This window comes from Sus scrofa, chromosome 4, assembly GCF_054392235.1.
Source record: "Sus scrofa isolate SSC_HxYL_T2T_F1_AM1 chromosome 4, Sscrofa_HxYL_maternal_Yorkshire_Landrace_v2.0, whole genome shotgun sequence".
NCBI classification, from domain to species: domain Eukaryota; kingdom Metazoa; phylum Chordata; class Mammalia; order Artiodactyla; family Suidae; genus Sus; species Sus scrofa.
Window position 1 is genome coordinate 93,431,762 of NC_139386.1, and position 24,988 is coordinate 93,456,749.

Below are 24,988 nucleotides of genomic sequence, written 5' to 3' on the forward strand. Positions count from 1 at the left end.
GGAGAAGGACAAAGAATACATGTGGAATCTAAAAATTAATACAAATAACTCTCCGTGCAAAATGGAAACCGTCACCGGTGTAGAAAACAAACATATGGTTACCCAAGGGCAGAGTATGGGGGCGGGGGTGGGCAATTAGGAGTTGGGGCTAAGAGATCGGAAGGAAGAAAGAGCATGCCCAAAGTCGATAAGCAACAAGGATTTACTGTATAGCATGGGGGAGGGACTCGAGTCACACACAATGATCACCTATAATGGAGATCTCTCTCGCTCTCTCGCTCTCGCTCTCGCTCTCTCTTTGGATAGACAGACAGACACACAGACAGACAGAGAGTCAGCCAGCCAGCCAGCCAGCCAGCCGGATGGGTATGAGTCACTCTGGCGAACACCTGAAGCGAACGGGGTATGGCAAAGCCAGTACGCTTTTCTTAAAATTAAACAGCAAAGAGAGAGGCCAATGGGACAAATGCGAGGGCGGGGTCCTTGACAAGGTGGGATTTGCTTGCAAGAGCAGGGGGTGTGTCGAGGGTGGAGGCGGAGGTGGGGCGGTGGGCTGCTGGTGAGGAAGCAAGAGCTGTGGTGGGACCGGGAGGTGCCGGGAGAGCGAGGGCTCTGCTCCAAAAGAGGACCGAGCTGTTGCATGGGCCGGGAATCGAACCCGGGCCTCCCGCGTGGCAGGCGAGAATTCTACCACTGAACCACCCATGCACCGGTGGCCGCTGCCGCCCGACGTTGCCCCAGCGGGGCTGGCCACCAACCGCCGGGCAGCGGTTCCTGCTCGCCCGCGGGCTCCTGCTCCCTTTGAGCCGAAGGCGGACGCCTGTGGCCTGCAAGAGGGGCTCCGGGCCCCGCGGAGGGCCCCAGGGCGCGGCGCTGTCCGGAGGCCTGGAGGCAGGGACGGAGGGTCGGAGGGTCGGAGGGTCGGAGGGTCGGAGGGTCGGCGGGGCGGAGGGTCGGCGGGGCGGAGGCCCACCCGGCCCATTTTGCGCCTTCTCTGCCGTCCAGGGCCGCCGCAAGAGCGTCGGCATCGCCAGAAGCAGCCACGAGCCGAAGCAGGCTGGCGCGCGCCCGAATCCCAGCCAGGGCAGGCGATGCGCGCCCGCTGCGGCTGAGCGCCTATGTTCCCCTCAGCCACCGCTGCCCCCCACCCCCACCCCGCCCCCCGCCCCCGACGCCGAGTCCCTCCGGCGGCCGGCTTTCTGGCTGGTGTGGAGCGGGCGGGCGGGCATCGGAGCTCGGGCTGTGCGGGGACGGCGAGCGTGAGAGATGGACCTGCCGGGTCTGCCAAGGGTGTCGGAGCCTCGCTCCGAAGAAGCGCTCGGGCCGGCCAGCGCTCTGCGGAGGGGTCCGGCTCGGGTGCGTTGGTCGTGAGGCGCAGGCACTCGGACTGCGGGCGGGGAGGGGCGGGGGGGATGGCGGACAGTCGGGTGAGGGAGGGCGCCGGGGGGTGGTTGGGTCCGGCCGGGGCAGCGGCTTCCCGCGCGTGAACGTGCGCTGTGGCGCGCAGGTGGGTGGCGGGCGGCGGCCGGGGGCCCGACGTCTGCGGGTGGGTGCCGGGCATCCCAGGGCCGTGGCAGGGACTCACGCGCCAGGCCTGCGTCCAGGGAGGGCCCCGTACCGGCGGGCGAGCAGGAAGGCTGGGCTGCACGTGTCCCCGGAGGCAGGCCGCGGTGGCCAGTGGGCGGGGAAGGCCCCGAGGCGAGAAAGCGCCGCGCGCGGGCACGCACCCCACGCAGACCCGCCACCTCAGTGTGGGTGTGGAGGGCAGGGAATGTGCAGGCGGGCGGGCCGGCCGGCTTGGCGGCAAGGACGGGATGTTGGACGGGAGCGAGAGCGGCTGGCGGCAGAAGCGGAGGAAAGGCTGGGAGGGCGAGCCGCGGGCAGCAGTCCGCGGGCAGCAGTGCGAGGGCGAAGCGTGGAGGGCTTTCCCCACGCGGCCGGTCTGCGTGGGGCGGTGGGGGCGGGGTGGGGCGGAGCGGCGGGCCGGCCGGAGCCGGGGCCGGAGCCGGAGCCCGAGCCGGAGCCGGAGTGAGGAAGGAAAAACAGCCATCGCAAGCAGGTGAGGAAAGATGGGCTGCGAAGGGCCGAAGCTTGCTGGTGTAGGTGCAGGTAGGACGCGGGCGGCGGGGGCGGGGGCGGGGGCGTGTGGGTGTGTGTGGGAGCTGTGCGTCCGGGGAGGGCGCGTGTCCGCAGCAAAGCCAGTGGCCGGGGCGTTCCTCCTGGGCCATTTCTGTCGGGCCCGCGGGCTGTGGAGGGAGAGGCTTGGGTGTCGGGGGCCGGAGTTTGCAGAGGCCAAGCAAGAGTGCCAGGCGGGAAGGGACTGCAAGGCGGCAAGGGGCTGTGGCTCTACGCGGGGTGGGGTCCCGGGGAGGGGTGGGGACGTGGTTGGGCGGGGGGCAAAAGGCTGGCTTGTCAGGAGTGGGATTCGAACCCACGCCTCCAGGGGAGACTGCGACCTGAACGCAGCGCCTTAGACCGCTCGGCCATCCTGACGGCGGGCCGGAGCGCGTCGCCGCTCGGCTGGCTGCGACCCGACGCGCCGCCAAGTGCGGCGCCCTTGGGCGGACGCGGTGCTCCGCGCCGGGCGGGCGTCTGGGTGAGCGGGGGCCGGGCGCACGCCGGCCGTCGTGGAGCAAAGCTTTCGCCGCCGCGGTCGCCCTGTCGCGCAGCCCTGGCCCCGCACCCAGCCGGCCTCTGGCGGCGGCCCCCGCCCGCGCCTCTGCCCTCGCCCGGGCCGTGACGTGGCGAGGCGCGCGCCCGCCGCCACCTCGCAGCCCGGCTTGCCCTCTCGGGCCCACGGTGGGGGCACCAGGCAGCGCTCACCGGGAGTTTGCAGCGCCAGGTAGGGGCGGGGGTGGGGTGAGGGTGGGGCCGCGGGCCGCGGTCCGGGTCGCGGTCTGCTTCTTTGGAGGACGCGGGGTGCTTTGGCGTCGGGGCGGGGCGCGGGCACGTGCTGGCGGCCCCATGGTGGGCCGCGGGCCGAGGGCCGCGGGCAGGGGTAGGCGTCGGCAGGCAGCCGGAGAGGGGCCGGGTGGCCGGGCGGTGGCCGGGCGGTGGCCGCCGTCCTCGTTAGTATAGTGGTGAGTATCCCCGCCTGTCACGCGGGAGACCGGGGTTCGATTCCCCGACGGGGAGGCAACACGCCCTTTTTGGTGGCTGGCGCCGCTCGCTGGCCAGCCGCCTGGCCCCAAGGGCCCTTCGTCTCCTCATCCCCGCCTCCAGGCAGGCGCAGGGCGCCTGGGCGTGCCCGACCTGCCACCCTCGACCCCTTCCAGCCCTTGCCGTCCACCCCTCGCCCCGGCCGAGCGAGGGCCTCCTCTCGCCCCGGCCAGCGCCCGGCGACCTTGCGGCCCGCCCAAAGTGCCTGCCGCACCGGAGGCCCCTTGCGACGCCACGCTCGGCTGCCCGGCTGCCCAGCTGCCCGGCAGGCGGGCCCGGTGGGAAGCCGACGAGTCCCTTTCCCTGTGGGTTCGGGACGCTGGTGGCCTGGAGCTGGGAGCTGAGGCGCGCGGCGTGGAGCCCAGGGCCTCGGGGCGGCAGGGGAGCGAGGACGCCCCCGAGCGGCGGTGGGGCCGGTGGACGAGGGCCACGGCCTGGGGCTGGCGCCGGTGGGCGGCCGCTGGTGGCCAGGGCGTCGGGGCGCCGGGAATGCGCTTGGGCGAGCCCGGGCACGGCGTCCGGGCCCGACCCGGGCTGTGCAGCGTTGGTGGTATAGTGGTGAGCATAGCTGCCTTCCAAGCAGTTGACCCGGGTTCGATTCCCGGCCAACGCAGCGGGCCGTCTTTTGTTTTGTTTAGTCTGGGGGATTTTTGCCGAGCTCCGCGGGGCTCCGGCCCGGCCCCTGTGTGGGAGAGCTGGGAAGAGGGCGCACGGTGCCCGCCCCCAGGCCCGTGGCTTTTGGCGTGTGTGCGTGTGCGAGACGGAGGCGAGCGCGCGGCGTCTCTCCTAGCGAGCAGGGAGAGCGCTAGGCCACCGTGGATCGCCAGGTGCGGCGGGCGGCCCGACCTGGCAAGGCCGGGCCTTGGCAGCAAGGCGGCGCCAAGCGGGTGGCAGGGAGGTGCTGGGTCCAGCAGGGCCAGGCCAGGCGCCGAGCCCGACGCTCCCTGGTGGTCTAGTGGTTAGGATTCGGCGCTCTCACCGCCGCGGCCCGGGTTCGATTCCCGGTCAGGGAAGCCTTTCTTCTTCCACTCCGCCGGCCAACTTGCCGCAAAGCGCGCTGCCTCCACAAGCGCCCCTTTTAGCCCACGCGCGTCCCCCTCGCCGGGCAGCCACCCGGCCCCGTCCACCTCCAGCCCAAGCCGCGCCAGGCACCCTCCACCCACCCGGCCAAGCCTTTTGGCCTCCAGACGTTCGTCCACTCGAGGCCCACTCGACGCCTCGGGCGTCCGTCCTCCTCCGCCGCTGGAAGCTTGCCTCAGCCCCCAACACCAGCGGCCCGGGCAGCCCCTCTGCCCACCACCGGCCGCCCACGGGCGGGCAGCTTCCACCGTGCCTGGACTCGTTGGCAGCACTGCGCGGGTCCCGACCGCCCCCGCCGCCGCGTGCGCCGCCGCGAGGCCCCTCTTCCTTCCCTCGTGAGCTGCGGGTGCGGGTGTCGCTGGGAGCGCTGGTCCTGATGGGGCTTGGTGCTGGTGCTCGTTTGGATGCCGCTGCTGCTCCTGCGATGGCGGCTGCTCCCTTTCCCCTCGCTGCTGCCACCACCGCCGCGGCCGCCGCCGCCGCCCCGGCGGCAGAGGCTGCTGGCGTGGAAGTGGTGCTGCCGGTGTTGCTGGCTTGTGGAGCTGGTGCTGGCGCTGCTGTCTCTGTTAGAGATGGTGGTGCTGGTCCTTACTGGTGCCGGTGGTGGTGCCGGTGGGTGGTGGCGGCAGAGGTGGTTGCGCTGGCGCAAGGCGCTAGTGAGGCGTTCACGCTGGCAAGTCAGCCAAGGTGAGGGACACACAGTTTCTTATCTGGCCCCCCTTGCCAGCAACCTGCTGCAGCCTGTTTAGGTCTTGGGCGGGCTTCGCCTTCCGTGGACTGCTCATTTGGTCTCAAGCTCCTGGTGGTCTTGGGCAGGGTAGGGGAGCTAGAGCCAGACAAACCATGCCGGGTGGTGGAGATGGGACCATGAGTGTGGACACTCATGCGTGCCTGGAGATACACACACACACACACACACACACACACACACACGGTAGTGGAGGTAAGAGAGCGGGCTGATTCGGGAGGCCAGTCAGGAATCCTTAGCCCAGTAGGCGGGAGCAGGTGGAAGCAGACGCCTGAAAGGGTGGACTACCAGCCCCAGCCAACACTGTAGTCTAATTACATTACCATGCTCTCAGTCCTATCACAGAGAGGCAAGAATGTTACCTTGAGAATACCTCCCTCCCTCCCACAACACACACACACACACACACACACACACACACACACACACCCCTCTCCCCTAGACATGACGTCTAACATGACCCCATTCTTGCCCAGCCACCTAGCTACCCAGAGTCCATTCCACCTCTCTCTGCAACCTATCTTCGTGGTCCCCCTTGGATACACCCCCAAGGTAAATGGCAGACACCAGTCTGCTTTCAGCCTCCATCAGTGGAGGTTTTCATGCCCGTTGGCATGTTTCTGCCTTAGGAGGCAAAGTGGACTGCCCGTGAATGGCACCAACCTGAGGCGGCGGTGGCGGCGGCGGCGGCAGAGATGGCACGGTGGCGGCAGAGGTGGCACGGTGGCGGCGGTACACGAGATGGGTTTTGACAAAGCGGGACCCCCCATGGAAAGGAGCCCCTGTGGGCAGAGGGGTGCTTCCCATCACCACAGGAGGTTACCTCAAGCCCTTCGCCGGTGCGTTGGGAGTGAGCGTGGGTGGGTGACAGGGCAGGACGAAGGTGTCTGTGGCCGTGGTTGGTGGCCGCCCCGTGCAAGTTTGGGAACAGAGTAAAACGACCCCGTAGAGTGGGGGTGGGCGTGAAGCGCCTGCTGGAAGGTGGGAGGAAAAGTTCGACCGCGACCGCGGTGTCCCGGCGGAGCTTGGGCGGGGCAGCAACGGGAGGTGTGGGTCTTGCGGGGACCTGGCCGCGAGGGCCGCCGGGTGTGGGTTTTGCGGGGACCTGGCCGCGAGGGGCTCTGCAGAAGCCTGGGTGAAGCGGCGGTGGTGGCCCTTGCCCCGCCCCGCGCGGGATCTGGGTTAGGGCTGGGCATGGTGTAGGAGTGGGTCTGAGGGCCACGAGGGCGGCCAGGACCAGCGCCAGTGCGTCTTCCGGGAAGGATGTGTGAGACAGGGGCCCGGGGTACAGGGGAATCATGGCAGGTGGAGGAGCCCGTGCCCAGAGGCTGGGCGGAAGGGAGAGTGGCAAGCAGCGGGTGTGAGTGGGCTGTGGTGCCAGGGAGGTGGCGGGAGAAGACCCCCGTGGAGCGGCAGGAGAGCGGGCCAGACTGCTGTGTTGTGCGGCAACGTGCTCAGGCTAAACGGGAGTGAGGCTGTGGGGAGGGGAGAGGTAGGAAGCAGGGCAGGGCAGGGCAGAAACAGAGTTGGAGACAGGGGCTAGGCACCCTGCACATGAGGTGGGCGATCCCACTGCCCCAGAGACATATATAACCTCTCTCATCAGCAGCAACCACCATCACTTCTCATCTGGCTGTGTGTGGGTGCGTGCGCACACACGCACGCGCGCGCGTGTGTGTGTGTGTGTGTGTGTGTGTGCGCGTGCGTGCGCGCGAGCTTGTGGAGCCGTGGGACTGGTGGTGAGATTTGAAGAGTGCAAAGGAGAGCTCCCATAGGAACCAGCACTTGCACTCGTGAATATAGAGCCCAAAAGGATGAACCCTCTAATTCGAAAAGCTATATCCCCTCCCTCCCATGTTGGTATAGCCGCGTTGCCTGCCACAGCGAAAACATTGACAAAAACCCAAGCGCCCAACAATAGACAGTTGGCTGAAGAAGACAGAACGTGGAGTTCCCATTGTGGCTCAGCGGTTAAGGAACCTGACCGGTATCCTGAGGACACAGGTTTGATCCCCTGGCCTCGCTCAACAGGTCAAGGATCCGGTGTTGCCATGAGGTATGGCGTCGGTCGAAGACGTGGCTCGGACCCAGCGTGGCCGTGGCCCTGGCCGTGGTGTAGGCCGGCAGCTACAGTTCCGATTCGACCCCTAGCCCGGGCGTCTCCTTGTGCCAAGGGTACAGCCCTAAAAGTCCCCAAAGAAAAGAGGAAGAAGAGGAGGAAGAAGAAGAAGATGAGGAAGAGGAAGAGGAAGAAGAGGAGGAAGAAGAAGAAGACGAAGACGAAGACGAAGAAGAAGATGATGATGATGATGAGATAAAATAGATCTGCACTATGGAATCGTACTCTGCCGTGGAAAAGAATGGAGGAGTTCGTGTCATGGCTCCGTGGGATAAGGACCCGATGTTGTCTCTGTGAGGATGCGGGTTTGATCCCTGGCCTCGCTCAGTGGGTCAAGAACCGTGGCGTTGCCGCAAACTGTACAACAGGTCCCAGAGGCAGCTCGTGTCTGGCATTGCCCTGGCTGTGGTGTAGGTTGGAGCTGCAGCTTCAGTTCGAGCCCTGGCCCTACATAGGGGCTGATTGAAAAAAATAGAAAACAAAGAAAGAAAGGGAAGAAGGAAGAACGAAAAATGGAGAGAAGGAAGGAAGAAAGGCAGGAAGGAAAAAAGGAAGAGTGGAGAATGGAAGGGAGGGAGGGAGGGAGGGAACGGGAAGGAAGGAAGGAAGGAAGATGGAAAGGAAGAAAGAGAAGGAAGGCAAGAGAGAGTGGAATGGAGGGAGGAAGAATGGTGGGGCAGGGGGAATGGCAGGAAGGAAAGAGGCAGGAGGGAAGAAAGCAAGGAACGCAGTCAAAGGACCTCCGTCATGGGATCCAGAAAGGCCCGCTCCCAGGTATATATCGAGAAAAGTTGACAACTCTCATGTGAGAAGATCAGCTGTTCCCCAGTGTTCAGAGGAGCACTATTTACATGAGCCATGGTGTGGACAAATGCCAAGTACCCATCCACAGACAACTGGCTTCAGAAGTTGTGCTGTGTGTGTGTGTGTGTGTGTGTGTGTGTGTGTGTACACACACACACATATACACATATATGTATATATATATATATATGTATATGTCCTGTGGCGTGTTACTCAGCCGTAAAAAAAAAAAAGAACAAAGTATACAACAGTAGGGAGGCACGTCAGAAAACTCAGTATAGAACTACCACATGACCCAGCGATCCCACTCCTGGGCATCTATCCAGGCAAAGCGTTCATTGAAAACGATACGTGCACGCCCTGTGTTCCTTGCAGCACCGTTCGCAACAGCCGAGACTCGGAAACAAGCTCAATGTCCAACGCCAGATGAATGGAGTAAGAAGATGTGGTACCAGCAATTCGACAAACAAAAGAAATAAAAGGCATCCATATAGGAAGAGAAGAGATAAAACTGCCACTGTATATGCAGATGACATGATACTATACATAGAAAACCCTAAGGACTCAACCCAAAAACTACTTGAACTGATTAATAAATTCAGCAAAGTAGCAGGATATAAGATTAACATTCGGAAGTCAGTTGCATTTCTGTATACCAGCAATGAAATATTAGAAAAGGAATACAAAAATACGATACCTTTTAAAATTGCACCCCACAAAATCAAATACCTCGGAATACACCTGACCAAGGAGGTAAAGGACCTATGTGCCGAGAACTATAAAACTTTAATCAAAGAAATCAAAGAAGATGTAAAGAAATGGAAAGATATTCCATGTTCCTGGATTGGGAAAATCAATATTGTAAAAATGGCCATACTACCCAAAGCAATCTACAGATTCAATGCAATCCCTATCAAATTACCCAGGACATTTTTCACAGAACTAGAACAAACAATCCAAACATTTATATGGAACCACAAAAGACCCAGAATCGCCAAAGCAATCCTGAGAAACAAAAACCAAGCAGGAGGCATAACTCTCCCAGACTTCAAGAAATACTACAAAGCCACAGTCATCAAAACAGTGTGGTACTGGTATCAAAACAGACAGACAGACCAATGGAAGAGAATAGAGAATCCGGAAATAAACCCTGACACCTATGGTCAATTAATCTTTGACAAGGGAGGCAAGAACATAAAATGGGAAAAAGAAAGTCTATTCAGCAAGCATTGCTGGGAAACCTGGACAGCTGCATGCAAAGCAATGAAACTAGAACACACCCTCACACCATGCACACAAATAAACTCCAAATGGCTGAAAGACTTAAGTATACGACAGGACACCATCAAACTCCTAGAAGAAAACACAGGCAAAACACTCTCTGACATCAACGTCATGAATATTTTCTCAGGTCAGTCTCCCAAAACAATAGAAATTAGAGCAAAAATAAACCCATGGGACCTCATCAAACTGAAAAGCTTTTGCACAGCAAAGGAAACCAAAAAGAAAACAAGAAGACAACTTACAGAATGGGAGAAAATAGGTTCAAATGATGCAACCGACAAGGGCTTAATCTCTAGAATATAAAAGCAACTTATACAACCCAACAGCAAAAAAACCAATCAGTCAATGGAAAAATGGGCAAAAGACCTGAATAGACATTTCTCCAAAGAAGTTATACAGATGGCCAACAAACACATGAAAAAATGCTCAACATCGCTGATTATAAGAGAAATGCAAATCAAAACTACCATGAGATACCACCTCACACCAGTCAGAATGGCCATCATTAATAAATCCACAAATAACAAGTGCTGGAGGGGCTGTGGAGAAAAGGGAACCCTCCTGCACTGCTGGTGGGAATGTAAACTGGTACAGCCACTATGGAGAACAGTTTGGAGATACCTTAGAAATCTATACATAGAACTTCCATATGACCCCGCAATCCCACTCTTGGGCATCTATCCGGACAAAACTCTACTTAAAAGAGACACGGGCACCCGCATGTTCATTGCAGCACTATTCACAATAGCCAGGACGTGGAAACAACCCAAATGTCCATCGACCGATGATTGGATTCGGAAGAGGTGGTATATATACACAATGGAATACTACTCAGCCATAAAAAAGAATGACATAATGCCATTTGCAGCAGCATGGATGGAACTAGAGACTCTCATACTGGGTGAAATGAGCCAGAAAGACAAAGACAAATACCATATGATATCACTTATAACTGGAATCTAAGATCCAGCACAAATGAACATCTCCTCAGAAAAGAAAATCATGGACTTGGAGAAGAGACTTGTGGCTGCCTGATGGGAGGGGGAGGGAGTGGGAGGGATCGGGAGCTTGGGCTTATCAGACACAACTTAGAATAGATTTACAAGGAGATCCTGCTGAATAGCATTGAGAACTTTGTCTAGATACTCGTGTTGCAACAGAAGAAAGGGTGGGGGGGAAATGTAATTGTAATGTATACATGTGAGGATAACCTGACCCCCTTGCTGTACAGTGGGAAAATAAAAAAAAATATGAAAAAAAAAAGAAGATGTGGTACATGTGCACAATGGAATACGACTCAGCCACAGAGGAGAACAACATAATGCCATTTGCAGCAACATGGACGGAACTTGAGACTCTCAGGCGAAGTGAAGGAAGTCAGAGGGAGAAAGACAAATACCACATGATACGGTATGTGTCTCGTATCTGGAACCTAAGAGACGGCACAGATGAACCTGTCCACAGAGAAGAAACAAACGCGAGGACGTGGAGAAGAGGCTTGTGGTTGCCAGGAGGGAGGGGGAGGCACTGGCCGTTGGAGGTCAGTAGATGCAGGCGACTGCATTTGGAACGGAGAAGCAATGAGATTCTGCTGTATAGCACGGGAAACTCTATCTGATCACTTGCGATGGAACACGATGGAGGCTCAACGTGGGGAAGAAAAAAGAATGCAGATGGATGTGTGGCTGGGTCACTTTGCTGGGCAGCGGAAACTGACAGAACATTGGGAGTCAACTGTAAGGAAAAAAAGGTTTAAAAAAGAATGAAGTAGTGCCCTTTGCAGCGACGCGGGTGGACCTAGGGGTATTAACACTTACTGGAGTAAGTCAGATGGAGAAGCACTGATACATGTGGAATCTAAAGAAATAACACAAAGAACTCTATGGGCAAAACAGAAACAGACTCGTAGATGTAGAAAACAATCTTACGGTTACCCAGGGGAAAGGGCAGGGTGGGGGGACAAATTAGGAGTTTGGGAGAACAGACGCAAACGGCTATGTATAAAAGAGATAAGCAACACGTGTTTACTGAGTGGCACAGGGAACATCATCCAATATCCTGCAATGACCTATACCGGAAAATCACCCGAAGAGAACGCTGTACCCATTAAACCAAATCACCGCGGCCGTACCCCTGACACAAACACAATACGGTACATCAGCTGTACTCCAGCAATGACCCGAACTACTACGAAGAGAAAGAATGAGGGAAAAGAGAGAGAGAACGAAAGAAGGAAGGAACCAGAGGAAGAAGGCAGGAGGGAAGGAAAGAAAGAGCGGAAGAGTGGAATGGAGGTAGGAAGCATGGAGGGTGGAATGGAGGTAGGAAGCATGGAGGGGGGAAAAGGTAGGAAGAGAGGAAGAAGGAAGGAGTTCAAAGGAGAGCTAGGATATGATCCAGCAGGCGACCCCACCGCCCACCCCCGGCCTCAGGGTATATACCCAGAAGAGATGAAAACTCCTAAAGGGAACAGGTGGATGCACCCCAGTGTTCACAGGAGTGCTCTTTAAGAGAGCGTCATGACGTGGACGATTCCCAGGGACCCATCCACAGACGATTGGCTTAAGAGGGTGTGATACTATATATCATGTTATATTACATACATAACATCCATGCTATATACAGACACACGCATACTACTATGGAATACCCTTTAGCCATAAAAGAGAGAAGGACCTCGTGCCATCTGCAGCGACATGGATCGACCAAGAGGCTACTACCCACAGTGAACTACGTCAGCTGGAGAAGGACAAAGAATACATGTGGAATCTAAAAATTAATACAAATAACTCTCCGTGCAAAATGGAAACCGTCACCGGTGTAGAAAACAAACATATGGTTACCCAAGGGCAGAGTATGGGGGCGGGGGTGGGCAATTAGGAGTTGGGGCTAAGAGATCGGAAGGAAGAAAGAGCATGCCCAAAGTCGATAAGCAACAAGGATTTACTGTATAGCATGGGGGAGGGACTCGAGTCACACACAATGATCACCTATAATGGAGATCTCTCTCGCTCTCTCGCTCTCGCTCTCGCTCTCTCTTTGGATAGACAGACAGACACACAGACAGACAGAGAGTCAGCCAGCCAGCCAGCCAGCCAGCCGGATGGGTATGAGTCACTCTGGCGAACACCTGAAGCGAACGGGGTATGGCAAAGCCAGTACGCTTTTCTTAAAATTAAACAGCAAAGAGAGAGGCCAATGGGACAAATGCGAGGGCGGGGTCCTTGACAAGGTGGGATTTGCTTGCAAGAGCAGGGGGTGTGTCGAGGGTGGAGGCGGAGGTGGGGCGGTGGGCTGCTGGTGAGGAAGCAAGAGCTGTGGTGGGACCGGGAGGTGCCGGGAGAGCGAGGGCTCTGCTCCAAAAGAGGACCGAGCTGTTGCATGGGCCGGGAATCGAACCCGGGCCTCCCGCGTGGCAGGCGAGAATTCTACCACTGAACCACCCATGCACCGGTGGCCGCTGCCGCCCGACGTTGCCCCAGCGGGGCTGGCCACCAACCGCCGGGCAGCGGTTCCTGCTCGCCCGCGGGCTCCTGCTCCCTTTGAGCCGAAGGCGGACGCCTGTGGCCTGCAAGAGGGGCTCCGGGCCCCGCGGAGGGCCCCAGGGCGCGGCGCTGTCCGGAGGCCTGGAGGCAGGGACGGAGGGTCGGAGGGTCGGCGGGGCGGAGGCCCACCCGGCCCATTTTGCGCCTTCTCTGCCGTCCAGGGCCGCCGCAAGAGCGTCGGCATCGCCAGAAGCAGCCACGAGCCGAAGCAGGCTGGCGCGCGCCCGAATCCCAGCCAGGGCAGGCGATGCGCGCCCGCTGCGGCTGAGCGCCTATGTTCCCCTCAGCCACCGCTGCCCCCCACCCCCACCCCGCCCCCCGCCCCCGACGCCGAGTCCCTCCGGCGGCCGGCTTTCTGGCTGGTGTGGAGCGGGCGGGCGGGCATCGGAGCTCGGGCTGTGCGGGGACGGCGAGCGTGAGAGATGGACCTGCCGGGTCTGCCAAGGGTGTCGGAGCCTCGCTCCGAAGAAGCGCTCGGGCCGGCCAGCGCTCTGCGGAGGGGTCCGGCTCGGGTGCGTTGGTCGTGAGGCGCAGGCACTCGGACTGCGGGCGGGGAGGGGCGGGGGGGATGGCGGACAGTCGGGTGAGGGAGGGCGCCGGGGGGTGGTTGGGTCCGGCCGGGGCAGCGGCTTCCCGCGCGTGAACGTGCGCTGTGGCGCGCAGGTGGGTGGCGGGCGGCGGCCGGGGGCCCGACGTCTGCGGGTGGGTGCCGGGCATCCCAGGGCCGTGGCAGGGACTCACGCGCCAGGCCTGCGTCCAGGGAGGGCCCCGTACCGGCGGGCGAGCAGGAAGGCTGGGCTGCACGTGTCCCCGGAGGCAGGCCGCGGTGGCCAGTGGGCGGGGAAGGCCCCGAGGCGAGAAAGCGCCGCGCGCGGGCACGCACCCCACGCAGACCCGCCACCTCAGTGTGGGTGTGGAGGGCAGGGAATGTGCAGGCGGGCGGGCCGGCCGGCTTGGCGGCAAGGACGGGATGTTGGACGGGAGCGAGAGCGGCTGGCGGCAGAAGCGGAGGAAAGGCTGGGAGGGCGAGCCGCGGGCAGCAGTCCGCGGGCAGCAGTGCGAGGGCGAAGCGTGGAGGGCTTTCCCCACGCGGCCGGTCTGCGTGGGGCGGTGGGGGCGGGGTGGGGCGGAGCGGCGGGCCGGCCGGAGCCGGGGCCGGAGCCGGAGCCGGAGTGAGGAAGGAAAAACAGCCATCGCAAGCAGGTGAGGAAAGATGGGCTGCGAAGGGCCGAAGCTTGCTGGTGTAGGTGCAGGTAGGACGCGGGCGGCGGGGGCGGGGGCGGGGGCGTGTGGGTGTGTGTGGGAGCTGTGCGTCCGGGGAGGGCGCGTGTCCGCAGCAAAGCCAGTGGCCGGGGCGTTCCTCCTGGGCCATTTCTGTCGGGCCCGCGGGCTGTGGAGGGAGAGGCTTGGGTGTCGGGGGCCGGAGTTTGCAGAGGCCAAGCAAGAGTGCCAGGCGGGAAGGGACTGCAAGGCGGCAAGGGGCTGTGGCTCTACGCGGGGTGGGGTCCCGGGGAGGGGTGGGGACGTGGTTGGGCGGGGGGCAAAAGGCTGGCTTGTCAGGAGTGGGATTCGAACCCACGCCTCCAGGGGAGACTGCGACCTGAACGCAGCGCCTTAGACCGCTCGGCCATCCTGACGGCGGGCCGGAGCGCGTCGCCGCTCGGCTGGCTGCGACCCGACGCGCCGCCAAGTGCGGCGCCCTTGGGCGGACGCGGTGCTCCGCGCCGGGCGGGCGTCTGGGTGAGCGGGGGCCGGGCGCACGCCGGCCGTCGTGGAGCAAAGCTTTCGCCGCCGCGGTCGCCCTGTCGCGCAGCCCTGGCCCCGCACCCAGCCGGCCTCTGGCGGCGGCCCCCGCCCGCGCCTCTGCCCTCGCCCGGGCCGTGACGTGGCGAGGCGCGCGCCCGCCGCCACCTCGCAGCCCGGCTTGCCCTCTCGGGCCCACGGTGGGGGCACCAGGCAGCGCTCACCGGGAGTTTGCAGCGCCAGGTAGGGGCGGGGGTGGGGTGAGGGTGGGGCCGCGGGCCGCGGTCCGGGTCGCGGTCTGCTTCTTTGGAGGACGCGGGGTGCTTTGGCGTCGGGGCGGGGCGCGGGCACGTGCTGGCGGCCCCATGGTGGGCCGCGGGCCGAGGGCCGCGGGCAGGGGTAGGCGTCGGCAGGCAGCCGGAGAGGGGCCGGGTGGCCGGGCGGTGGCCGGGCGGTGGCCGCCGTCCTCGTTAGTATAGTGGTGAGTATCCCCGCCTGTCACGCGGGAGACCGGGGTTCGATTCCCCGACGGGGAGGCAACACGCCCTTTTTGGTGGCTGGCGCCGCTCGCTGGCCAGCCGCCTGGCCCCAAGGGCCCTTCGTCTCCTCATCCCCGCCTCCAGGCAGGCGCAGGGCGCCTGGGCGTGCCCGACCTGCCACCCTCGACCCCTTCCAGCCCTTGCCGTCCACCCCTCGCCCCGGCCGAGCGAGGGCCTCCTCTCGCCCCGGCCAGCGCCCGGCGACCTTGCGGCCCGCCCAAAGTGCCTGCCGCACCGGAGGCCCCTTGCGACGCCACGCTCGGCTGCCCGGCTGCCCAGCTGCCCGGCAGGCGGGCCCGGTGGGAAGCCGACGAGTCCCTTTCCCTGTGGGTTCGGGACGCGGGTGGCCTGGAGCTGGGAGCTGAGGCGCGCGGCGTGGAGCCCAGGGCCTCGGGGCGGCAGGGGAGCGAGGACGCCCCCGAGCGGCGGTGGGGCCGGTGGACGAGGGCCACGGCCTGGGGCTGGCGCCGGTGGGCGGCCGCTGGTGGCCAGGGCGTCGGGGCGCCGGGAATGCGCTTGGGCGAGCCCGGGCACGGCGTCCGGGCCCGACCCGGGCTGTGCAGCGTTGGTGGTATAGTGGTGAGCATAGCTGCCTTCCAAGCAGTTGACCCGGGTTCGATTCCCGGCCAACGCAGCGGGCCGTCTTTTGTTTTGTTTAGTCTGGGGGATTTTTGCCGAGCTCCGCGGGGCTCCGGCCCGGCCCCTGTGTGGGAGAGCTGGGAAGAGGGCGCACGGTGCCCGCCCCCAGGCCCGTGGCTTTTGGCGTGTGTGCGTGTGCGAGACGGAGGCGAGCGCGCGGCGTCTCTCCTAGCGAGCAGGGAGAGCGCTAGGCCACCGTGGATCGCCAGGTGCGGCGGGCGGCCCGACCTGGCAAGGCCGGGCCTTGGCAGCAAGGCGGCGCCAAGCGGGTGGCAGGGAGGTGCTGGGTCCAGCAGGGCCAGGCCAGGCGCCGAGCCCGACGCTCCCTGGTGGTCTAGTGGTTAGGATTCGGCGCTCTCACCGCCGCGGCCCGGGTTCGATTCCCGGTCAGGGAAGCCTTTCTTCTTCCACTCCGCCGGCCAACTTGCCGCAAAGCGCGCTGCCTCCACAAGCGCCCCTTTTAGCCCACGCGCGTCCCCCTCGCCGGGCAGCCACCCGGCCCCGTCCACCTCCAGCCCAAGCCGCGCCAGGCACCCTCCACCCACCCGGCCAAGCCTTTTGGCCTCCAGACGTTCGTCCACTCGAGGCCCACTCGACGCCTCGGGCGTCCGTCCTCCTCCGCCGCTGGAAGCTTGCCTCAGCCCCCAACACCAGCGGCCCGGGCAGCCCCTCTGCCCACCACCGGCCGCCCACGGGCGGGCAGCTTCCACCGTGCCTGGACTCGTTGGCAGCACTGCGCGGGTCCCGACCGCCCCCGCCGCCGCGTGCGCCGCCGCGAGGCCCCTCTTCCTTCCCTCGTGAGCTGCGGGTGCGGGTGTCGCTGGGAGCGCTGGTCCTGATGGGGCTTGGTGCTGGTGCTCGTTTGGATGCCGCTGCTGCTCCTGCGATGGCGGCTGCTCCCTTTCCCCTCGCTGCTGCCACCACCGCCGCGGCCGCCGCCGCCGCCCCGGCGGCAGAGGCTGCTGGCGTGGAAGTGGTGCTGCCGGTGTTGCTGGCTTGTGGAGCTGGTGCTGGCGCTGCTGTCTCTGTTAGAGGTGGTGGTGCTGGTCCTTACTGGTGCCGGTGGTGGTGCCGGTGGGTGGTGGCGGCAGAGGTGGTTGCGCTGGCGCAAGGCGCTAGTGAGGCGTTCACGCTGGCAAGTCAGCCAAGGTGAGGGACACACAGTTTCTTATCTGGCCCCCCTTGCCAGCAACCTGCTGCAGCCTGTTTAGGTCTTGGGCGGGCTTCGCCTTCCGTGGACTGCTCATTTGGTCTCAAGCTCCTGGTGGTCTTGGGCAGGGTAGGGGAGCTAGAGCCAGACAAACCATGCCGGGTGGTGGAGATGGGACCATGAGTGTGGACACTCATGCGTGCCTGGAGATACACACACACACACACACACACACACACACACACGGTAGTGGAGGTAAGAGAGCGGGCTGATTCGGGAGGCCAGTCAGGAATCCTTAGCCCAGTAGGCGGGAGCAGGTGGAAGCAGACGCCTGAAAGGGTGGACTACCAGCCCCAGCCAACACTGTAGTCTAATTACATTACCATGCTCTCAGTCCTATCACAGAGAGGCAAGAATGTTACCTTGAGAATACCTCCCTCCCTCCCACAACACACACACACACACACACACACACACACACACACACACCCCTCTCCCCTAGACATGACGTCTAACATGACCCCATTCTTGCCCAGCCACCTAGCTACCCAGAGTCCATTCCACCTCTCTCTGCAACCTATCTTCGTGGTCCCCCTTGGATACACCCCCAAGGTAAATGGCAGACACCAGTCTGCTTTCAGCCTCCATCAGTGGAGGTTTTCATGCCCGTTGGCATGTTTCTGCCTTAGGAGGCAAAGTGGACTGCCCGTGAATGGCACCAACCTGAGGCGGCGGTGGCGGCGGCGGCGGCAGAGATGGCACGGTGGCGGCAGAGGTGGCACGGTGGCGGCGGTACACGAGATGGGTTTTGACAAAGCGGGACCCCCCATGGAAAGGAGCCCCTGTGGGCAGAGGGGTGCTTCCCATCACCACAGGAGGTTACCTCAAGCCCTTCGCCGGTGCGTTGGGAGTGAGCGTGGGTGGGTGACAGGGCAGGACGAAGGTGTCTGTGGCCGTGGTTGGTGGCCGCCCCGTGCAAGTTTGGGAACAGAGTAAAACGACCCCGTAGAGTGGGGGTGGGCGTGAAGCGCCTGCTGGAAGGTGGGAGGAAAAGTTCGACCGCGACCGCGGTGTCCCGGCGGAGCTTGGGCGGGGCAGCAACGGGAGGTGTGGGTCTTGCGGGGACCTGGCCGCGAGGGCCGCCGGGTGTGGGTTTTGCGGGGACCTGGCCGCGAGGGGCTCTGCAGAAGCCTGGGTGAAGCGGCGGTGGTGGCCCTTGCCCCGCCCCGCGCGGGATCTGGGTTAGGGCTGGGCATGGTGTAGGAGTGGGTCTGAGGGCCACGAGGGCGGCCAGGACCAGCGCCAGTGCGTCTTCCGGGCAGGATGTGTGAGACAGGGGCCCGGGGTACAGGGGAATCATGGCAGGTGGAGGAGCCCGTGCCCAGAGGCTGGGCGGAAGGGAGAGTGGCAAGCAGCGGGTGTGAGTGGGCTGTGGTGCCAGGGAGGTGGCGGGAGAAGACCCCCGTGGAGCGGCAGGAGAGCGGGCCAGACTGCTGTGTTGTGCGGCAACGTGCTCAGGCTAAACGGGAGTGAGGCTGTGGGGAGGGGAGAGGTAGGAAGCAGGGCAGGGCAGGGCAGAAACAGAGTTGGAGACAGGGGCTAGGCACCCTGCACATGAGGTGGGCGATCCCACTGCCCCAGAGACATATATAACCTCTCTCATCAGCAGCAACCACCATCACTTCTCATCTGGCTGTGTGTGGGTGCGTGCGCACACACGCACGCGCGCGCGCGTGTGTGTGTGTGTGTGTGTGTGTGTGCGCGTGCGTGCGCGCGAGCTTGTGGAGCCGTGGGACTGGTGGTGAGATTTGAAGAGTGCAAAGGAGAGCTCCCATAGGAACCAGCACTTGCACTCGTGAATATAGAGCCCAAAAGGATGAACCCTCTAATTCGAAAAGCTATATCCCCTCCCTCCCATGTTGGTATAGCCGCGTTGCCTGCCACAGCGAAAACATTGACAAAAACCCAAGCGCCCAACAATAGACAGTTGGCTGAAGAAGACAGAACGTGGAGTTCCCATTGTGGCTCAGCGGTTAAGGAACCTGACCGGTATCCTGAGGACACAGGTTTGATCCCCTGGCCTCGCTCAACAGGTCAAGGATCCGGTGTTGCCATGAGGTATGGCGTCGGTCGAAGACGTGGCTCGGACCCAGCGTGGCCGTGGCCCTGGCCGTGGTGTAGGCCGGCAGCTACAGTTCCGATTCGACCCCTAGCCCGGGCGTCTCCTTGTGCCAAGGGTACAGCCCTAAAAGTCCCCAAAGAAAAGAGGAAGAAGAGGAGGAAGAAGAAGAAGATGAGGAAGAGGAAGAGGAAGAAGAGGAGGAAGAAGAAGAAGACGAAGACGAAGACGAAGAAGAAGATGATGATGATGATGAGATAAAATAGATCTGCACTATGGAATCGTACTCTGCCGTGGAAAAGAATGGAGGAGTTCGTGTCATGGCTCCGTGGGATAAGGACCCGATGTTGTCTCTGTGAGGATGCGGGTTTGATCCCTGGCCTCGCTCAGTGGGTCAAGAACCGTGGCGTTGCCGCAAACTGTACAACAGGTCCCAGAGGCAGCTCGTGTCTGGCATTGCCCTGGCTGTGGTGTAGGTTGGAGCTGCAGCTTCAGTTCGAGCCCTGGCCCTACATAGGGGCTGATTGAAAAAAATAGAAAACAAAGAAAGAAAGGGAAGAAGGAAGAACGAAAAATGGAGAGAAGGAAGGAAGAAAGGCAGGAAGGAAAAAAGGAAGAGTGGAGAATGGAAGGGAGGGAGGGAGGGAGGGAACGGGAAGGAAGGAAGGAAGGAAGATGGAAAGGAAGAAAGAGAAGGAAGGCAAGAGAGAGTGGAATGGAGGGAGGAAGAATGGTGGGGCAGGGGGAATGGCAGGAAGGAAAGAGGCAGGAGGGAAGAAAGCAAGGAACGCAGTCAAAGGACCTCCGTCATGGGATCCAGAAAGGCCCGCTCCCAGGTATATATCGAGAAAAGTTGACAACTCTCATGTGAGAAGATCAGCTGTTCCCCAGTGTTCAGAGGAGCACTATTTACATGAGCCATGGTGTGGACAAATGCCAAGTACCCATCCACAGACAACTGGCTTCAGAAGTTGTGCTGTGTGTGTGTGTGTGTGTGTGTGTGTGTGTGTGTACACACACACACATATACACATATATGTATATATATATATATATGTATATGTCCTGTGGCGTGTTACTCAGCCGTAAAAAAAAAAAAGAACAAAGTATACAACAGTAGGGAGGCACGTCAGAAAACTCAGTATAGAACTACCACATGACCCAGCGATCCCACTCCTGGGCATCTATCCAGGCAAAGCGTTCATTGAAAACGATACGTGCACGCCCTGTGTTCCTTGCAGCACCGTTCGCAACAGCCGAGACTCGGAAACAAGCTCAATGTCCAACGCCAGATGAATGGAGTAAGAAGATGTGGTACCAGCAATTCGACAAACAAAAGAAATAAAAGGCATCCATATAGGAAGAGAAGAGATAAAACTGCCACTGTATATGCAGATGACATGATACTATACATAGAAAACCCTAAGGACTCAACCCAAAAACTACTTGAACTGATTAATAAATTCAGCAAAGTAGCAGGATATAAGATTAACATTCGGAAGTCAGTTGCATTTCTGTATACCAGCAATGAAATATTAGAAAAGGAATACAAAAATACGATACCTTTTAAAATTGCACCCCACAAAATCAAATACCTCGGAATACACCTGACCAAGGAGGTAAAGGACCTATGTGCCGAGAACTATAAAACTTTAATCAAAGAAATCAAAGAAGATGTAAAGAAATGGAAAGATATTCCATGTTCCTGGATTGGGAAAATCAATATTGTAAAAATGGCCATACTACCCAAAGCAATCTACAGATTCAATGCAATCCCTATCAAATTACCCAGGACATTTTTCACAGAACTAGAACAAACAATCCAAACATTTATATGGAACCACAAAAGACCCAGAATCGCCAAAGCAATCCTGAGAAACAAAAACCAAGCAGGAGGCATAACTCTCCCAGACTTCAAGAAATACTACAAAGCCACAGTCATCAAAACAGTGTGGTACTGGTATCAAAACAGACAGACAGACCAATGGAAGAGAATAGAGAATCCGGAAATAAACCCTGACACCTATGGTCAATTAATCTTTGACAAGGGAGGCAAGAACATAAAATGGGAAAAAGAAAGTCTATTCAGCAAGCATTGCTGGGAAACCTGGACAGCTGCATGCAAAGCAATGAAACTAGAACACACCCTCACACCATGCACACAAATAAACTCCAAATGGCTGAAAGACTTAAGTATACGACAGGACACCATCAAACTCCTAGAAGAAAACACAGGCAAAACACTCTCTGACATCAACGTCATGAATATTTTCTCAGGTCAGTCTCCCAAAACAATAGAAATTAGAGCAAAAATAAACCCATGGGACCTCATCAAACTGAAAAGCTTTTGCACAGCAAAGGAAACCAAAAAGAAAACAAGAAGACAACTTACAGAATGGGAGAAAATAGGTTCAAATGATGCAACCGACAAGGGCTTAATCTCTAGAATATAAAAGCAACTTATACAACCCAACAGCAAAAAAACCAATCAGTCAATGGAAAAATGGGCAAAAGACCTGAATAGACATTTCTCCAAAGAAGTTATACAGATGGCCAACAAACACATGAAAAAATGCTCAACATCGCTGATTATAAGAGAAATGCAAATCAAAACTACCATGAGATACCACCTCACACCAGTCAGAATGGCCATCATTAATAAATCCACAAATAACAAGTGCTGGAGGGGCTGTGGAGAAAAGGGAACCCTCCTGCACTGCTGGTGGGAATGTAAACTGGTACAGCCACTATGGAGAACAGTTTGGAGATACCTTAGAAATCTATACATAGAACTTCCATATGACCCCGCAATCCCACTCTTGGGCATCTATCCGGACAAAACTCTACTTAAAAGAGACACGGGCACCCGCATGTTCATTGCAGCACTATTCACAATAGCCAGGACGTGGAAACAACCCAAATGTCCATCGACCGATGATTGGATTCGGAAGAGGTGGTATATATACACAATGGAATACTACTCAGCCATAAAAAAGAATGACATAATGCCATTTGCAGCAGCATGGATGGAACTAGAGACTCTCATACTGGGTGAAATGAGCCAGAAAGACAAAGACAAATACCATATGATATCACTTATAACTGGAATCTAAGATCCAGCACAAATGAACATCTCCTCAGAAAAGAAAATCATGGACTTGGAGAAGAGACTTGTGGCTGCCTGATGGGAGGGGGAGGGAGTGGGAGGGATCGGGAGCTTGGGCTTATCAGACACAACTTAGAATAGATTTACAAGGAGATCCTGCTGAATAGCATTGAGAACTTTGTCTAGATACTCGTGTTGCAACAGAAGAAAGGGTGGGGGGGAAATGTAATTGTAATGTATACATGTGAGGATAACCTGACCCCCTTGCTGTACAGTGGGAAAATAAAAAAAAATATGAAAAAAAAAAGAAGATGTGGTACATGTGCACAATGGAATACGACTCAGCCACAGAGGAGAACAACATAATGCCATTTGCAGCAACATGGACGGAACTTGAGACTCTCAGGCGAAGTGAAGGAAGTCAGAGGGAGAAAGACAAATACCACATGATACGGTATGTGTCTCGTATCTGGAACCTAAGAGACGGCACAGATGAACCTGTCCACAGAGAAGAAACAAACGCGAGGACGTGGAGAAGAGGCTTGTGGTTGCCAGGAGGGAGGGGGAGGCACTGGCCGTTGGAGGTCAGTAGATGCAGGCGACTGCATTTGGAACGGAGAAGCAATGAGATTCTGCTGTATAGCACGGGAAACTCTATCTGATCACTTGCGATGGAACACGATGGAGGCTCAACGTGGGGAAGAAAAAAGAATGCAGATGGATGTGTGGCTGGGTCACTTTGCTGGGCAGCGGAAACTGACAGAACATTGGGAGTCAACTGTAAGGAAAAAAAGGTTTAAAAAAGAATGAAGTAGTGCCCTTTGCAGCGACGCGGGTGGACCTAGGGGTATTAACACTTACTGGAGTAAGTCAGATGGAGAAGCACTGATACATGTGGAATCTAAAGAAATAACACAAAGAACTCTATGGGCAAAACAGAAACAGACTCGTAGATGTAGAAAACAATCTTACGGTTACCCAGGGGAAAGGGCAGGGTGGGGGGACAAATTAGGAGTTTGGGAGAACAGACGCAAACGGCTATGTATAAAAGAGATAAGCAACACGTGTTTACTGAGTGGCACAGGGAACATCATCCAATATCCTGCAATGACCTATACCGGAAAATCACCCGAAGAGAACGCTGTACCCATTAAACCAAATCACCGCGGCCGTACCCCTGACACAAACACAATACGGTACATCAGCTGTACTCCAGCAATGACCCGAACTACTACGAAGAGAAAGAATGAGGGAAAAGAGAGAGAGAACGAAAGAAGGAAGGAACCAGAGGAAGAAGGCAGGAGGGAAGGAAAGAAAGAGCGGAAGAGTGGAATGGAGGTAGGAAGCATGGAGGGTGGAATGGAGGTAGGAAGCATGGAGGGGGGAAAAGGTAGGAAGAGAGGAAGAAGGAAGGAGTTCAAAGGAGAGCTAGGATATGATCCAGCAGGCGACCCCACCGCCCACCCCCGGCCTCAGGGTATATACCCAGAAGAGATGAAAACTCCTAAAGGGAACAGGTGGATGCACCCCAGTGTTCACAGGAGTGCTCTTTAAGAGAGCGTCATGACGTGGACGATTCCCAGGGACCCATCCACAGACGATTGGCTTAAGAGGGTGTGATACTATATATCATGTTATATTACATACATAACATCCATGCTATATACAGACACACGCATACTACTATGGAATACCCTTTAGCCATAAAAGAGAGAAGGACCTCGTGCCATCTGCAGCGACATGGATCGACCAAGAGGCTACTACCCACAGTGAACTACGTCAGCTGGAGAAGGACAAAGAATACATGTGGAATCTAAAAATTAATACAAATAACTCTCCGTGCAAAATGGAAACCGTCACCGGTGTAGAAAACAAACATATGGTTACCCAAGGGCAGAGTATGGGGGCGGGGGTGGGCAATTAGGAGTTGGGGCTAAGAGATCGGAAGGAAGAAAGAGCATGCCCAAAGTCGATAAGCAACAAGGATTTACTGTATAGCATGGGGGAGGGACTCGAGTCACACACAATGATCACCTATAATGGAGATCTCTCTCGCTCTCTCGCTCTCGCTCTCGCTCTCTCTTTGGATAGACAGACAGACACACAGACAGACAGAGAGTCAGCCAGCCAGCCAGCCAGCCAGCCGGATGGGTATGAGTCACTCTGGCGAACACCTGAAGCGAACGGGGTATGGCAAAGCCAGTACGCTTTTCTTAAAATTAAACAGCAAAGAGAGAGGCCAATGGGACAAATGCGAGGGCGGGGTCCTTGACAAGGTGGGATTTGCTTGCAAGAGCAGGGGGTGTGTCGAGGGTGGAGGCGGAGGTGGGGCGGTGGGCTGCTGGTGAGGAAGCAAGAGCTGTGGTGGGACCGGGAGGTGCCGGGAGAGCGAGGGCTCTGCTCCAAAAGAGGACCGAGCTGTTGCATGGGCCGGGAATCGAACCCGGGCCTCCCGCGTGGCAGGCGAGAATTCTACCACTGAACCACCCATGCACCGGTGGCCGCTGCCGCCCGACGTTGCCCCAGCGGGGCTGGCCACCAACCGCCGGGCAGCGGTTCCTGCTCGCCCGCGGGCTCCTGCTCCCTTTGAGCCGAAGGCGGACGCCTGTGGCCTGCAAGAGGGGCTCCGGGCCCCGCGGAGGGCCCCAGGGCGCGGCGCTGTCCGGAGGCCTGGAGGCAGGGACGGAGGGTCGGAGGGTCGGAGGGTCGGAGGGTCGGAGGGTCGGCGGGGCGGAGGGTCGGCGGGGCGGAGGCCCACCCGGCCCATTTTGCGCCTTCTCTGCCGTCCAGGGCCGCCGCAAGAGCGTCGGCATCGCCAGAAGCAGCCACGAGCCGAAGCAGGCTGGCGCGCGCCCGAATCCCAGCCAGGGCAGGCGATGCGCGCCCGCTGCGGCTGAGCGCCTATGTTCCCCTCAGCCACCGCTGCCCCCCACCCCCACCCCGCCCCCCGCCC

At 59.0% G+C, this 24,988-nt stretch overlaps 11 non-coding genes across 11 annotated transcripts; 6 read left to right on the plus strand and 5 right to left on the minus strand.

Annotated features, from left to right (window-relative positions):
- Positions 1 to 637: 637 nt before the first annotated feature.
- On the minus strand, positions 638 to 708 carry TRNAG-GCC (transfer RNA glycine (anticodon GCC)). The gene has a single exon. It is a non-coding gene; the product is annotated as a tRNA-Gly (tRNA).
- Positions 709 to 2,410: 1,702 nt separating this feature from the next.
- TRNAL-CAG (transfer RNA leucine (anticodon CAG)) lies at positions 2,411 to 2,493 on the minus strand. The gene has a single exon. It is a non-coding gene; the product is annotated as a tRNA-Leu (tRNA).
- A 570-nt stretch (positions 2,494 to 3,063) lies between these two features.
- TRNAD-GUC (transfer RNA aspartic acid (anticodon GUC)) lies at positions 3,064 to 3,135 on the plus strand. The gene has a single exon. It is a non-coding gene; the product is annotated as a tRNA-Asp (tRNA).
- Positions 3,136 to 3,700: 565 nt separating this feature from the next.
- Positions 3,701 to 3,772, plus strand: TRNAG-UCC (transfer RNA glycine (anticodon UCC)). Its single transcript has one exon. It is a non-coding gene; the product is annotated as a tRNA-Gly (tRNA).
- A 328-nt stretch (positions 3,773 to 4,100) lies between these two features.
- Positions 4,101 to 4,172, plus strand: TRNAE-CUC (transfer RNA glutamic acid (anticodon CUC)). Its single transcript has one exon. It is a non-coding gene; the product is annotated as a tRNA-Glu (tRNA).
- An 8,400-nt stretch (positions 4,173 to 12,572) lies between these two features.
- On the minus strand, positions 12,573 to 12,643 carry TRNAG-GCC (transfer RNA glycine (anticodon GCC)). Its single transcript has one exon. It is a non-coding gene; the product is annotated as a tRNA-Gly (tRNA).
- Positions 12,644 to 14,293: 1,650 nt separating this feature from the next.
- Positions 14,294 to 14,376, minus strand: TRNAL-CAG (transfer RNA leucine (anticodon CAG)). The gene has a single exon. It is a non-coding gene; the product is annotated as a tRNA-Leu (tRNA).
- Positions 14,377 to 14,946: 570 nt separating this feature from the next.
- TRNAD-GUC (transfer RNA aspartic acid (anticodon GUC)) lies at positions 14,947 to 15,018 on the plus strand. The gene has a single exon. It is a non-coding gene; the product is annotated as a tRNA-Asp (tRNA).
- A 565-nt stretch (positions 15,019 to 15,583) lies between these two features.
- On the plus strand, positions 15,584 to 15,655 carry TRNAG-UCC (transfer RNA glycine (anticodon UCC)). The gene has a single exon. It is a non-coding gene; the product is annotated as a tRNA-Gly (tRNA).
- A 328-nt stretch (positions 15,656 to 15,983) lies between these two features.
- Positions 15,984 to 16,055, plus strand: TRNAE-CUC (transfer RNA glutamic acid (anticodon CUC)). Its single transcript has one exon. It is a non-coding gene; the product is annotated as a tRNA-Glu (tRNA).
- Positions 16,056 to 24,457: 8,402 nt separating this feature from the next.
- Positions 24,458 to 24,528, minus strand: TRNAG-GCC (transfer RNA glycine (anticodon GCC)). The gene has a single exon. It is a non-coding gene; the product is annotated as a tRNA-Gly (tRNA).
- Between the last annotated feature and the right edge of the window lie 460 nt (positions 24,529 to 24,988).